The 11646-nt window shown below is 39.6% G+C and overlaps 1 long non-coding RNA gene across 1 annotated transcript; it reads left to right on the forward strand.

Annotated features, from left to right (window-relative positions):
* The first annotated feature begins 3423 nt into the window (after positions 1-3423).
* Positions 3424-6134, forward strand: LOC310807155. The gene is made up of 4 exons (XR_014554312.1): positions 3424-3567; positions 4219-4352; positions 4749-4855; positions 4965-6134. It is a non-coding gene; the product is annotated as an uncharacterized lncRNA (long non-coding RNA).
* The last annotated feature ends 5512 nt before the right edge of the window (positions 6135-11646 follow it).

The following is an 11646-nucleotide window of genomic DNA, read 5'->3' on the forward strand; positions in this document are numbered from 1 at the left end:
ATGATTCAGTCCAGTCATAAACTGTATCAAAACGAGCATATAGCTAGCTAGCTAGCTTGTGTAGCTAGTTCGTAGCATCACCTTTGAAGTAAGTTGCTAGTGCTGTGATTTACATCTTTCTCTTTTTTTTCGAGGCAGTAGCTGGCCATAGCCTACCAATTGTTTGTAAATGTTATATATCATTTGATAGTTTTTACCAAATACTGAGTAAAGATAGCAACATGAGCTTGCACATATGTTGTCAAACCCATTTCCTGGTTTGTGATGTTTTTTGAAAGTCCTTGAAAATAGTTATTTTTCTCTTCAAAATAAGAATACTGTCCTATAAACAGTTTAAATACAAGTCTTGCTGAATTGTAACCAGGTAACCTGCTGTAACAGAGTGACCTATATATTGTGTGGACTACAGAGACATTTTATAGAGACATATTATTATAGTATTAGACAATTATCATTAAATATTATTATTGTTGTTAATTAATCAATTTTCTAAATGTTTTCAATTATTATAAAAGTGTACCCAGAGAGTCTTGGAGAACCGGTCTGCTATCGCTGTTGTCCAATGAGGTGTTGCCATACCAGAAATTAATCAATAAGTGGAGGGTCTCAACCATATCTGATGTGGGTAGTCATGGTGGTAATTGTAGGATAGAGGCATAGATAGATAGAGAACATTAAATAAGAAATTATACAATTTACCAACTGTGCAACCACCATGAAACAATTACAAATAGTATTGCCTTATTTTACATCAGGGTTTGTTTTTTAAAGCATTAATAACTGGCTCCTGACTGCAAGCTCCCTATTTGGCAAGCTCCAAGTGACTATCGATCTAAACTAATGACATGACTGTTTGTAAATGGTTTATAATTGAATAATAAACTGATTGGAAGTGATTTATTAACTAATTGTAAACCGCTTATTAACCCTTTACAAATGTGACCTAAATGTAAAGTGTTACCAGCTATTTTAAGACTGTTGATATGTACAGAAAGAGATGGGTGGTGATGATGTGGTGGTGTTACTTTTTTTGCACCTGCAACTTCCTGCAGGAAAGTGTTGGGTTAGGCTAACTGGCCTGACGGTCCAGGTTTCTTATAAAATATAAGATTGTGCAAACTGACTCAGGTTTGTTGAAACCTGAAATGTATTTTTATATGACATTTGGGACTTAAAAATATATATACAGTATTCATGTCAAATAAACAATGTTTTTTTTTGGAACAGAGGTTTAATTTTTATTTTATTTTATTATTTAAACCCCCCCCAACAAGGATCAGGTTCCTCTCCTCATCTGTCCTCTATAGTAGTTTCATGATGACTAATTACGGTTGCTGATGATACCACTAATATTAAGGTAATACCACTTAACTTTTGCAATTATGATAAATGATTACGTAAGTAATGATTGTCAATCGTGTTATACCCTTCTAGTTGAAATATTAGAACAGCGATTTAGAAATTTCCATGCACTTAAGATTGGCGGTATGAATATATTATGTATTCAAAATATGCATATTTTTCATGTATTCATCTGTAAGGCGTTACTAGGTGCTTGTAGATGACATCATTGATTGCATCTGTAATATCATTCAAGTTAAGAAATAATTATAATAATAATCATTTTGTTGTTATATTGACAAATTGCGATAACGTCAATTCATATTCTGAGTTAAATAATTCTGCTACACCGGGATGCGACGTGAAGTAATCCGTACCCGCGCGGTAATGTAACCTGCTACACCAGAAACGCGAACAGTTGCGCGCGTGGATGCAGAATAAATATCCCTCCCAGTCTGTTTCTGCATGGAACGTCAAAGGTATCAATTCTTGAAGATGAACTTATTTATGTTGAGAGCTCTGTCAAATCTGAATATCTTCAGAATTCGGCCTGGGGAGTTGATATACTCTTATTCTAGTCAATGTTAATTAGGATTTGGAGTCTATTTTTCTCAGATCCACACGCGTAAACCACGTCCAAAGTGTTTGAAATGATAGGTTTCAATGCTTTTTTGACACTTAAAAACATTCACTCATCTTCAGTACAGACCAAATAGATCCACGGACGATGCAGTCTCCCAGGTCCTCCACACCACTCTCTCTCATCTTGACAGTCAGAAGGGGGGCTATGTGAGAATGCTGTTTATAGACTACAGCTCAGCATTCAATACCATAGTCCCCACCAGACTGGCTGAAAAGATGATTGGATTAGGACTGAACATTCCCCTGTGTGCCTGGATCCTGGACTTCCTGACGGCCAGGCCACAGGTGGTCAGGGTGGGTAGACACAACTCCATCATCAAGTTTGCGGACGACAGTTGTGGTGGGGCTGATCTCAGATAACAATGAGGAAGCCTACCTGGACGAGGTGGCAGACCTGTCACTCTGGTGTCAGGAGAATAGCCTCATCCTGAATGTCTCCAAGACAAAGGAGCTGATTGTGGACTTCAGGAGAGCACAACATCCAAGGACCTACACGCCACTGGACATCGGTGGGACTGCTGTGGACAGGGTGAGCAGTTTTAAATACCTGGGAGTCCACATCACAGAAGACCTGACCTGGACTACCCACATCAGTACACTGGTGGGAAAGGCAAGGCAATGTCTGTTCCATCTCAGGCAGCTGAGGAAATTCAAAGTCTCCCGGAGGATCCCTCAGTCCTTCTACTCTGGAGCTGTGGAGAGCATCCTGGCTGGCAACATCACTGTCTGGTACGGTAACAGCACGGCCCAGGACAGGCGAGCTCTGCAAAGGGTGGTACGCCTGGCAGAAAAGACCATGGGAGCTCCAACCCCCCCTCTCCATGTCCTGTACGCCAGGAGGTGTAGGACCAGAGCCTACAGGATAATGAAGGACCTTCACCACCCGAAAAACGGACTGTTCCAGCTGCTGCGGTAAGGCAAACGTCTTCGCTGTCATGCAGCAAGAACAGAGAGACTAAGACTGAGTTTCTTCCCCCATGCCATCAGGATCATCAACGATGACCCCACCAGTGCCCCCCTCAAGTCACTCACACACTCACTGACATCATAACACATATGCACACACATAATTATCCATTGCAGACTCATCCTCCACTGTAATTATCTGTACTGTCAACCTGTCATTGCCATTGTATATTGCCATTCCACTGCGTACATTGCTTCACCGCTGTTTATACTGTTTATATTTTTTATTACTTTTTATTACTTTTATTACTTCTATTTATTACTTATATCAGAAAGGTTGCATAATTTGCATCAGATTATCAATTCAACTGTTGAGCAATGAGCGGGTGTAGCGCCACCCCTTGCCGGATAATGATGTCAATAACGTGGTCTGTTGGCTCAACGCATCTCTATCGTGACTAGAGGGGCGGGGAATATATTTTATAGTTATTCCAATGTCAGGTTCTCGTTACCCTATATATTAGACCACTCTACTCAACATCCACACTGCACAGCTCGTGTGAACGAGTCGACGACGTGATACTCTGGAGGATCGACGAGCACATCTCTTAATCTACAAGCAGCAGCTTGTCGCAGCAGCAGGTCTACTTCAACAGAAAGCAAGGGAAAGTTCCGAAAGTATGTATATTCCTGTCGATCTTTCTCGTCTTTAATCTTAAAATAGACATAATCAGGACTGCGTACTCGTTTTTGATAATATGTCATGGGCGCTGTTAGATGCACAATTTGATCACATTTTATTATTAGAAAGAAACTTCCCAACCAATTTGTTTTGAGTATTCAGCAGCTGTAGGCTACATATTTTCATTATGGAAGAGATATCAGAGATCTCTAGATAATAGATCAGGACTGCATACTCACAAAGTATGTACTTCGGAGTTTTTGATAATGTGTCAAGGGTTAGGGTTAGATATTTGATCACATTTTAGTCAACCGTTTAACTGCTTTTATTGGCTTATTGAGTCATTATGAAATGTATTTATCCAAATGCTCTCTTACATTCACATGGGAGTTATGTTAATGGCCACACCTCCCCATACATAGGCTTATATAGTCTATATCTATACAAGCATATACAGTGCAGAGAAAAGGTATACAGTATGAACCCTAACCCTAGAGCCTGAAAAAAGGAGGTTGTGGGTTTGATTCCTGCTGGGACCATATATACTGAAATGTATGCACTCACTGCAATGTAAGTCGCTTTGGATAAAAGCGTAAGCTAAATCGCATATATTATTATATGTCCAGTTGATTGTATGTGTTTTACAGATTTGTGATGCTATCGAAAGACATGCACCTTGAGGCTAAAGGTCGGAAATTTGCTGCAGTCAGTGATGCCATTGCAGGCCTTCACATCCAAGTCAAGTACATGCAAAAGTCAGAGCTTGCAAAAAAGGATAAAGGTACGCTTACAATATATTTTAGGAGGCCTTTTTAGAATTCTCTCGAAATTTGTTTAGGTTAGCATTTTTTTGTGGCATTGTGACATCTCAAGATTCATGGGCCTAACCTCATTGGCTTGTCACATACTCTAGTCTTAAACTCATTGGCTTGTCTCATACTCAAGGCCTAAAAATACAGTCAGAAGCTTTTACCACCTGAGGTGCCTGTGAGCCAAAGAAGAAATTTGTTATGCATGTGCACTCAACATAACTCAGGTGAACAAGCAAGAAAAGTGTGCCCTCCTCTGTCCAATTTGTGGATCCTTTTTTTGCTCATGAGTACCTCTGGTTGAATATGTTGTGGGGTGTATAGCTCTTTGGGAGTAAACATTGGAATTTTTCTGTTTTGCTTTTCAGTAACTGTCTATAAGGAGACAGGAAAGGAGAATTTTGTCAACATGGCCTTCTGTTTCAAGCATGAAACAAAGTCTTATTTTGCTGTTGTTGAGAGGAATGATGTGCAGGTAAATATTCGAACACCAAGCTGTCTGTTTTGTTTAATCTCATTCTTGCATGCTTCTGACTTCCTTTGTGTTCTCACATTCTATGCACTGTCTGTGCCTATACCCACAGCTGCAGATGATCCCAGATGTTGAGATGGTTTTTTCAGACACCAGATGTCTGTTCCAGTGGGAGGAAAAGTCAGGAAAGTGGGGCAACCTGAAGTCTGTTGCTGAGCCCCAAAAGTACCTCTGGATCCAGAACAACAAGGTCACGGTCAGCACTAAGGATCATGGGTTGTTCCGATTTAGGGACCTTGAAGATGGTGTCAATGCTATACATGTAATGAAATGAGTTCTGACCTTACAATGTGAGCGGTTTGGGTGTCTAGAAAGGCCTTATATACTGTAAAAGCAATCAATTATTATTGTTAATTATTGTATCAACATTACCATGGGACACGACTGAGGTCAGATACATTCCAGAGTGTTGTGAAGTGAAGTTGGTGGCATTGAGGGTGGCAACATGGGCCACCTCTGTGTTCTCCGCTTAAATGAGTAGGTGCCAACCATCTGATCCATTGTGTCCACTCCTCCTATTGTTTTGTTATAGCACTGGATCACTTCTGGTTTCTTATTCATACTGTTGTCATCCACTGCTTTGTCATCATGCATGGTGCTCAGGAGCACAACAGCCTTTCCCTTCTTCAGCTCATAGCTCACCACCATGGTCATGTTGCCATATATTCTGAGCTATGCATCTCCCTCGATTTGGATGGCTTCATGACAGGCGGTATGTCTGGCTTGTTCTGGCGAAGAGTCCCCAGAATGGTCAGGTTCTTCTCAAGGAGCTCAAGGGACTTGGTGTAGAAGTCGTCCATTATGATGTTGCGACCGATGATTAAAAAAAAAAGGAAAATAAAAAATAAAACCAATGGTCAATTTACTCAACATGGAATTCTCTAAATTCTAAAACTAAAATAAACTGAATGCATTATCTATTGTATTGTATTTTATGCCATTCTACCCTTTTGCTTATAAATAAATACATTTCTCACAATGGTAATTAAAAATAAAATACATACTATGAAAGATTGGAAAAATTATGTAGGTATTGCGCTAGAACTTCAAGAGTATATTCACTTCTGTATTCTGTATTCACCTGTCTGTCTGAATTGTTGGACGATATTCTCTCCAAGGTTCCTCTGAACCTCCTCTCCTGGCTGTCTCCCTGTGTAGACCATTCTATCTATCGCATAAGCGACCCTTGCATCGCACATCCAGAAGCTCCCGCAAGGCCACATCCCAGCTCTTGTCCCCCCCTGCAAGGAGGGTCAAACCAATAAAGGTCATGAATTCCTCTTTGTCGATGCTTCTCCACTCTTTCCCTTTTGCTGCTGCTGCTCTTCGTCCCTCTAAGTTAACGTTAGCTAGCTAGAATAGAATATGTCAACAGCTAGCTAGCTAATAGTGTTGGATATATTTCTATTTCTCACTAGTAATGGATGTCAAGGTAACCTTAACCTAATGTTCAAATATTATGTACAGTTATCTTTCACAAGATATCAAATATTTTCTTAGGTAAAACAATTGTAAGTTAAGACTTACATGCATCAGATGTGCAAAAGCAGCTGTGTTGAATTGTGAAATGTGTGGCAGGTGAATAGTTGTCCACAGTAAATATGTTTACAATTGCAAACATTTACAAATATCAAAAGTTCCTATCAAATTCCATAGAATTTGCAATAAATTCCATTTATTGCAAAGATATAGAAAATAAAAACTCCGGGTCACTTTTGATTGTGCATCAAAGGATTCAAAAGTTTGGCGGAAAAGGAAGAGGCACAGTGACCTATTTGTCATCGACAGTATGTGAGGAACTCATTGAGCTAATGGGTCAGAAAACTCGCCAAACAATAGCAGATGAGATTCGAGATTCCAAATATTTTTTCAATAATTGTGGCCTGACCTGTCACATGTGGACCAATTGACGTTCATATTCTGGTTTGTTAACAGCAGCGGGAATGTGGTGGAGCGATTCCTGGGCTTTGACTCAATTGAGAGCCACACTGGTAAAAGTTTAGCAGACTGTGTGACTTTGATGGTGGAGGGCCTTGGGTTGGACCTCTCAAACTGTAGAGGTCAGTCATATGACAATGCAAGCAACATGTCAGGAAAATACAGGTGTCTAGGCCCACCTGAAACAAAAAACCTCTGATAGAGTATGTGCCTTCCGCAGCGCACTCACTTAACTTAGTTGGTGTTAACACCTTAGACGGCAGTAGCCCAGAGGCTGACGAGTTTTTTAACATGTTGCAGTGTACACATTTTGCTCTTCATCCACACACAGACGGGGGAAAGTCTTTCGGAAAGACAGATGTCAGACTGACATTAAAATTGCTGTCCAGTACTCAGTGGAGTGCTCGGGCAGAGTCAACCAAGGCACTGTGGAGAGATTACACCCACATTAGAGAGGCCTTCGGTGGTATGTGCAATGATGATAATGAGAATAGTGATACTCGAAATGAGGCTGCTGGACTAGGTGCTAAATTGGACACCTTAGAGATGGGGTTCATGGCACATTTCTGGGACGTCATACTTGACTGGTTCCATGCTACAAGCATGCACCTACTGACAAGTGACATTGACATCTCTGTAGCAGCACAGCTTTTGTCTTCGTAGAGGGATTTTGTGGCAGGACAGCGAGACCAGTTTGAGGCTTTTGAAAGGGCAGCCGTAAATATGACAGGTGTCTCTCAGTCATATAAGCACGATCTTCAGCGAAAGAGGAAACGCAAAACACATTTGCAGATGAGAGCTCAGAGCCAGGTGTGACACTTGAGGGGAGGGAGAAGTTCAAAATAGAAACATTTTATATGGTAATTGATAAGCTAGTGGCATGCCTTGAACATCGCTTGGACGCTTACAAGTGTTTGACCAGTCTCTTTGGAGTTCTGTTTATGTCAGATCAGGTGGCTAACAGTGATGTCATCGTGGAAAAGGTAAATGCACTCTCTGCTGCATATCCATCAGACTTGGACATAAACTTTGCCAACAAACTCATCCAATTCAAGTCTTTCATGTCTGACTCTGAGAGTGAGAAGTGCCCAACTAAATTGCTTGAGACGTTGCAGGCACTTAATCTGCAGTCAGTGTTCGCCAATATTTTCGTGGATTTTTCTAACTTTGCCAGTGACAAACTGCCATGGTGAGCGGACATTTTCCCTTTTAGACAAAATGAAAAATGAGCTGCTGAGTAGCATGTGCCAAACACGTCTCAGCTCATTGTCACTTATGTCAATAGAGTCAGACCTTGTCAGACAGCTAGATTTTGACGATCTAGTGGATGATTTTGTGAGGAGGGAGGCAAGAAAGACACCAATGTAGGAAAGCGGGAGGGGGGGGGGCCTCCAAAAGACATGTGCCCAGGGGCCTCACGGGACTATGATCCGGCCCTGTCTACACCTGTAGATATGATTATAGTTTTCAATATGGCGGAGATCTACAATATCTTTATACAACCATGTCTCTGTAACTCCAATAATTGAACTGTAATTGATGCTAGATTATCTAAATTCTTAGGCAAGTTACAAGCATTTATCTGCAAAAGAGATAAGGCAGTATGTTTAAATGTATTTTTCTGGTTGGTGTCAGAAATGAAACCTTTCAAGATAATACTAGGCTTATACATACTGTTGTAGTGTATGTATGCACTAGATTAGAGTGATATAGTTTGAAAAAACATGTATACTTATATTTTATTTCATATAATTATCGTTTATAACTTCATTTATATTGATATAGACAAACAAAAGATCAGAAGAAGTCTGTCAAGCTAATTGTAGCATGATATTTGTGCAGAAATATATCCACATTTTCTAATTTGCATAGTTCTCCGCAGTATTGTAGTTTAACCATGAATCGATATTCAGACATATTTTATCAAACTAATTGGAAGAACATCGTTTGCATCTTTACAGCATAGATTGTCTTTACAATGCAGCATGCAGTATTTGTGTAATCCTCCAAAATAAATATTGTATATTTTCAGAGATTGTTTTTTGATTATCAGGTTGTGTCCTGCTGTGATTATGAGAAAAGGATTGTGTCCTTACAGCATAGCTTTGGAGCACATGGAGATTGTAATGTAATGTAATGTAATATTATATTATGTAAAACTAATATCATATATAATAGAATTCCTCCATTCGTGTGTGTCTGTGTGTGTCTGTCTGTCTGTCTGTCTGTCTGCCTCTCTGTCTGTCTGTCTGTCTGTCTGTCTGTCTGTCTGTCTGTGTAAGTGTGCATGCGCACACACGCAGGGATTCTTAGCTCAGCCCTGCACATGGCAACACTGGCTATATATAGCCCGGAAGTCCTTCATTCACAACGCAAACAGGATTTCACCCTGTGTGAAGCAAGAGTGGAATCCCTCTCCATACAACACCTCCACATTCACTTCCTAGCTCTTTCTTCCCTCTCCTTCGCCTGTCCTTACTCTCATGTCTTCATTTCTCCCACCCATATCATTGTTTATGCTCTGGTTTTGGTTTCTGCTCCCTCAAAGACACCAGGGACCATCTCTGCTGCCAGGGTGCAGCAGATTGGTGAGCTTGTTGCCATGGGCAGTGATGGATTTATGAGGTGGAGTATTAGAGGGAGCAAAACAGGAAACATGGGCTTTTATTTTCTCTATTTTTCCTCAACTTTTGAATACAAAGGGTGAGGATTGCATGCTGCACATATGAATACACATATACATTCCACCTATCATGTTTGTCTTTTTCTCACTCTCTGTTTTTATGTGTGCAAAAAAACCAAATGTTTTAAAATAAATATTAAACTAAGTGAATCACCTGTGTCTTACAGAAAATTAATTGAAGAATCCTGATGTAGAACAATTGGCCAATTTCAATTCACAATGTTTATGTCAATTCACTTCTTGTATTGAGTGAAATCACATTGGAATTGAACCCAACAATTGATATGAGGGATAGTTGATTATGCAGATATCACAATTGACAATCATCATTCTGGGCATTTTTTATTTACATTTTTTAAATGTGTATTCCTTATGCAAATGTAAGAAATGGAGATTCAGACAGTGTGTTAATAGATTTTATAGAATAATAGAGATAATAGAATTGGGTTGGTAGGCACTATAAATATATTTTACTCTGTAATTCAACAATCCTATAGACATAAAATAGGCACATAGGCATAAAATATTCTTTCGGTCAAAAAATGTATCATAAACATTCTGTGCTTTGCAATGACCTCTACTAGTAACTACTGGTAACTACTGGTAAATGTGGTACTCAATGAAATGAATCACCAACAAGTATTGCATCATGCTGTTACTTTGTAGACTTTCAGAGAAACCTCCACTTTCTCCCATACATGGTTTAATAATGTATATGCAGAAGTGAATGAGTATGGGTGGGTCGATAAAGTTTAGTCCAACCTCCCTGCTCTCCCTCTCAGTTACTCCACCAGAGCATAGTACGCTGCTGACAACTTACAGTACATATGCATAATTGATAGTGTGTGTGTCTGTGTGTGTGTGTGTGTCTGTGTGTGTGTGTGTCTATGTGCAGTGGGATTCCCTAGCCATACTGATCCTGTCGCTGGCCCCATCTTAACCTTACTGTATCCTGCATGCTATCCAGCCCCGTTTGATAGACATGCCGCTCAGGGTTGGTTGTATCTTAGTACCAGCCCAGCGGGATACCAGAGGCATGTGAAATAATCCCCTTTTTTATTGGCCGGGAGCCCAGTGTGGTATTACATGCCCTTGAGCTGCCCTTCCTCTCTCTCTAACTCACTCAGTACTCAGAAAGGTCACAGGTAAACAGCTGAGGGATGGGGTTGGAGAAATGTAACCACTCTCAGATTCAAAGATGGAGCTATGGATTCAAGGACTGACCATACATGAGAACAAAATTATAATTTTAACCATGTTTTGAAGCTTTTTTTTAAATTATTATATATATATATATATATATATATATATATATATATATATATTATTATTATTATTATTTTTATTTTTTTTTACAAATAATGGAATAAAACAAGTTTATACTTTCGGTTTTGATGGGGTTAGACAGTTCAATTGAGCTTGTGAAGCATTTATACAAGTTATATTGTGAAAGAATCAATGGATATATAATATTTATTTAAAAGTCAAAATGGATGTACCAATCCCAGATTGCCCCTTTAATATAAACAGATTATATTTAGCTCTTCAGTCAGCGGATGTTGTACTGTAAGCGCTTAGTTCAGTCATCGGTGGACGTCTAGCCAACTCTTATTCATCAATCTATTGCATCTCACCATTGCATGTATAGTTCTATGAATGGCTGCTCAATTCTGGGTATCATTACTGTTCACAGAGTTAGCATCCTGTCTGCTGAACTAACAGGGCTTGATGAATCAGTTGGAATTCAAACACTTGATTTAACACAGAATCTAGATCTGTACACCAGTCTGCATCCATTTTAAAGTCTGAAATGGAAATCACTAAATGACGCTCATAGTAATGCCCTAACTAGTTTTTTTAATTGTAATTCTTGACTTTCAAAGGGTACATTTCATATCAAAGTTGTCTCGGAAATAATGACACTTGAAGATGTTAATGCTTCGAACTGTGCCACCTCCTTTTATATTGTATAGCATTGTAAATAGATGTCACTTCTGACATCACAAAGTACAACAGTTGCATGTTCTCCAATCATGATAAGGCAATGGTGAAGTGTGCCTGCCTCAACTGTAAACAAAGTTCCGTGCCCAGCCATATAGACAGCAGCAAAGAG

Source organism: Argentina silus, assembly GCF_951799395.1.
Source record: "Argentina silus genome assembly, chromosome: 7".
Taxonomy (NCBI): domain Eukaryota; kingdom Metazoa; phylum Chordata; class Actinopteri; order Argentiniformes; family Argentinidae; genus Argentina; species Argentina silus.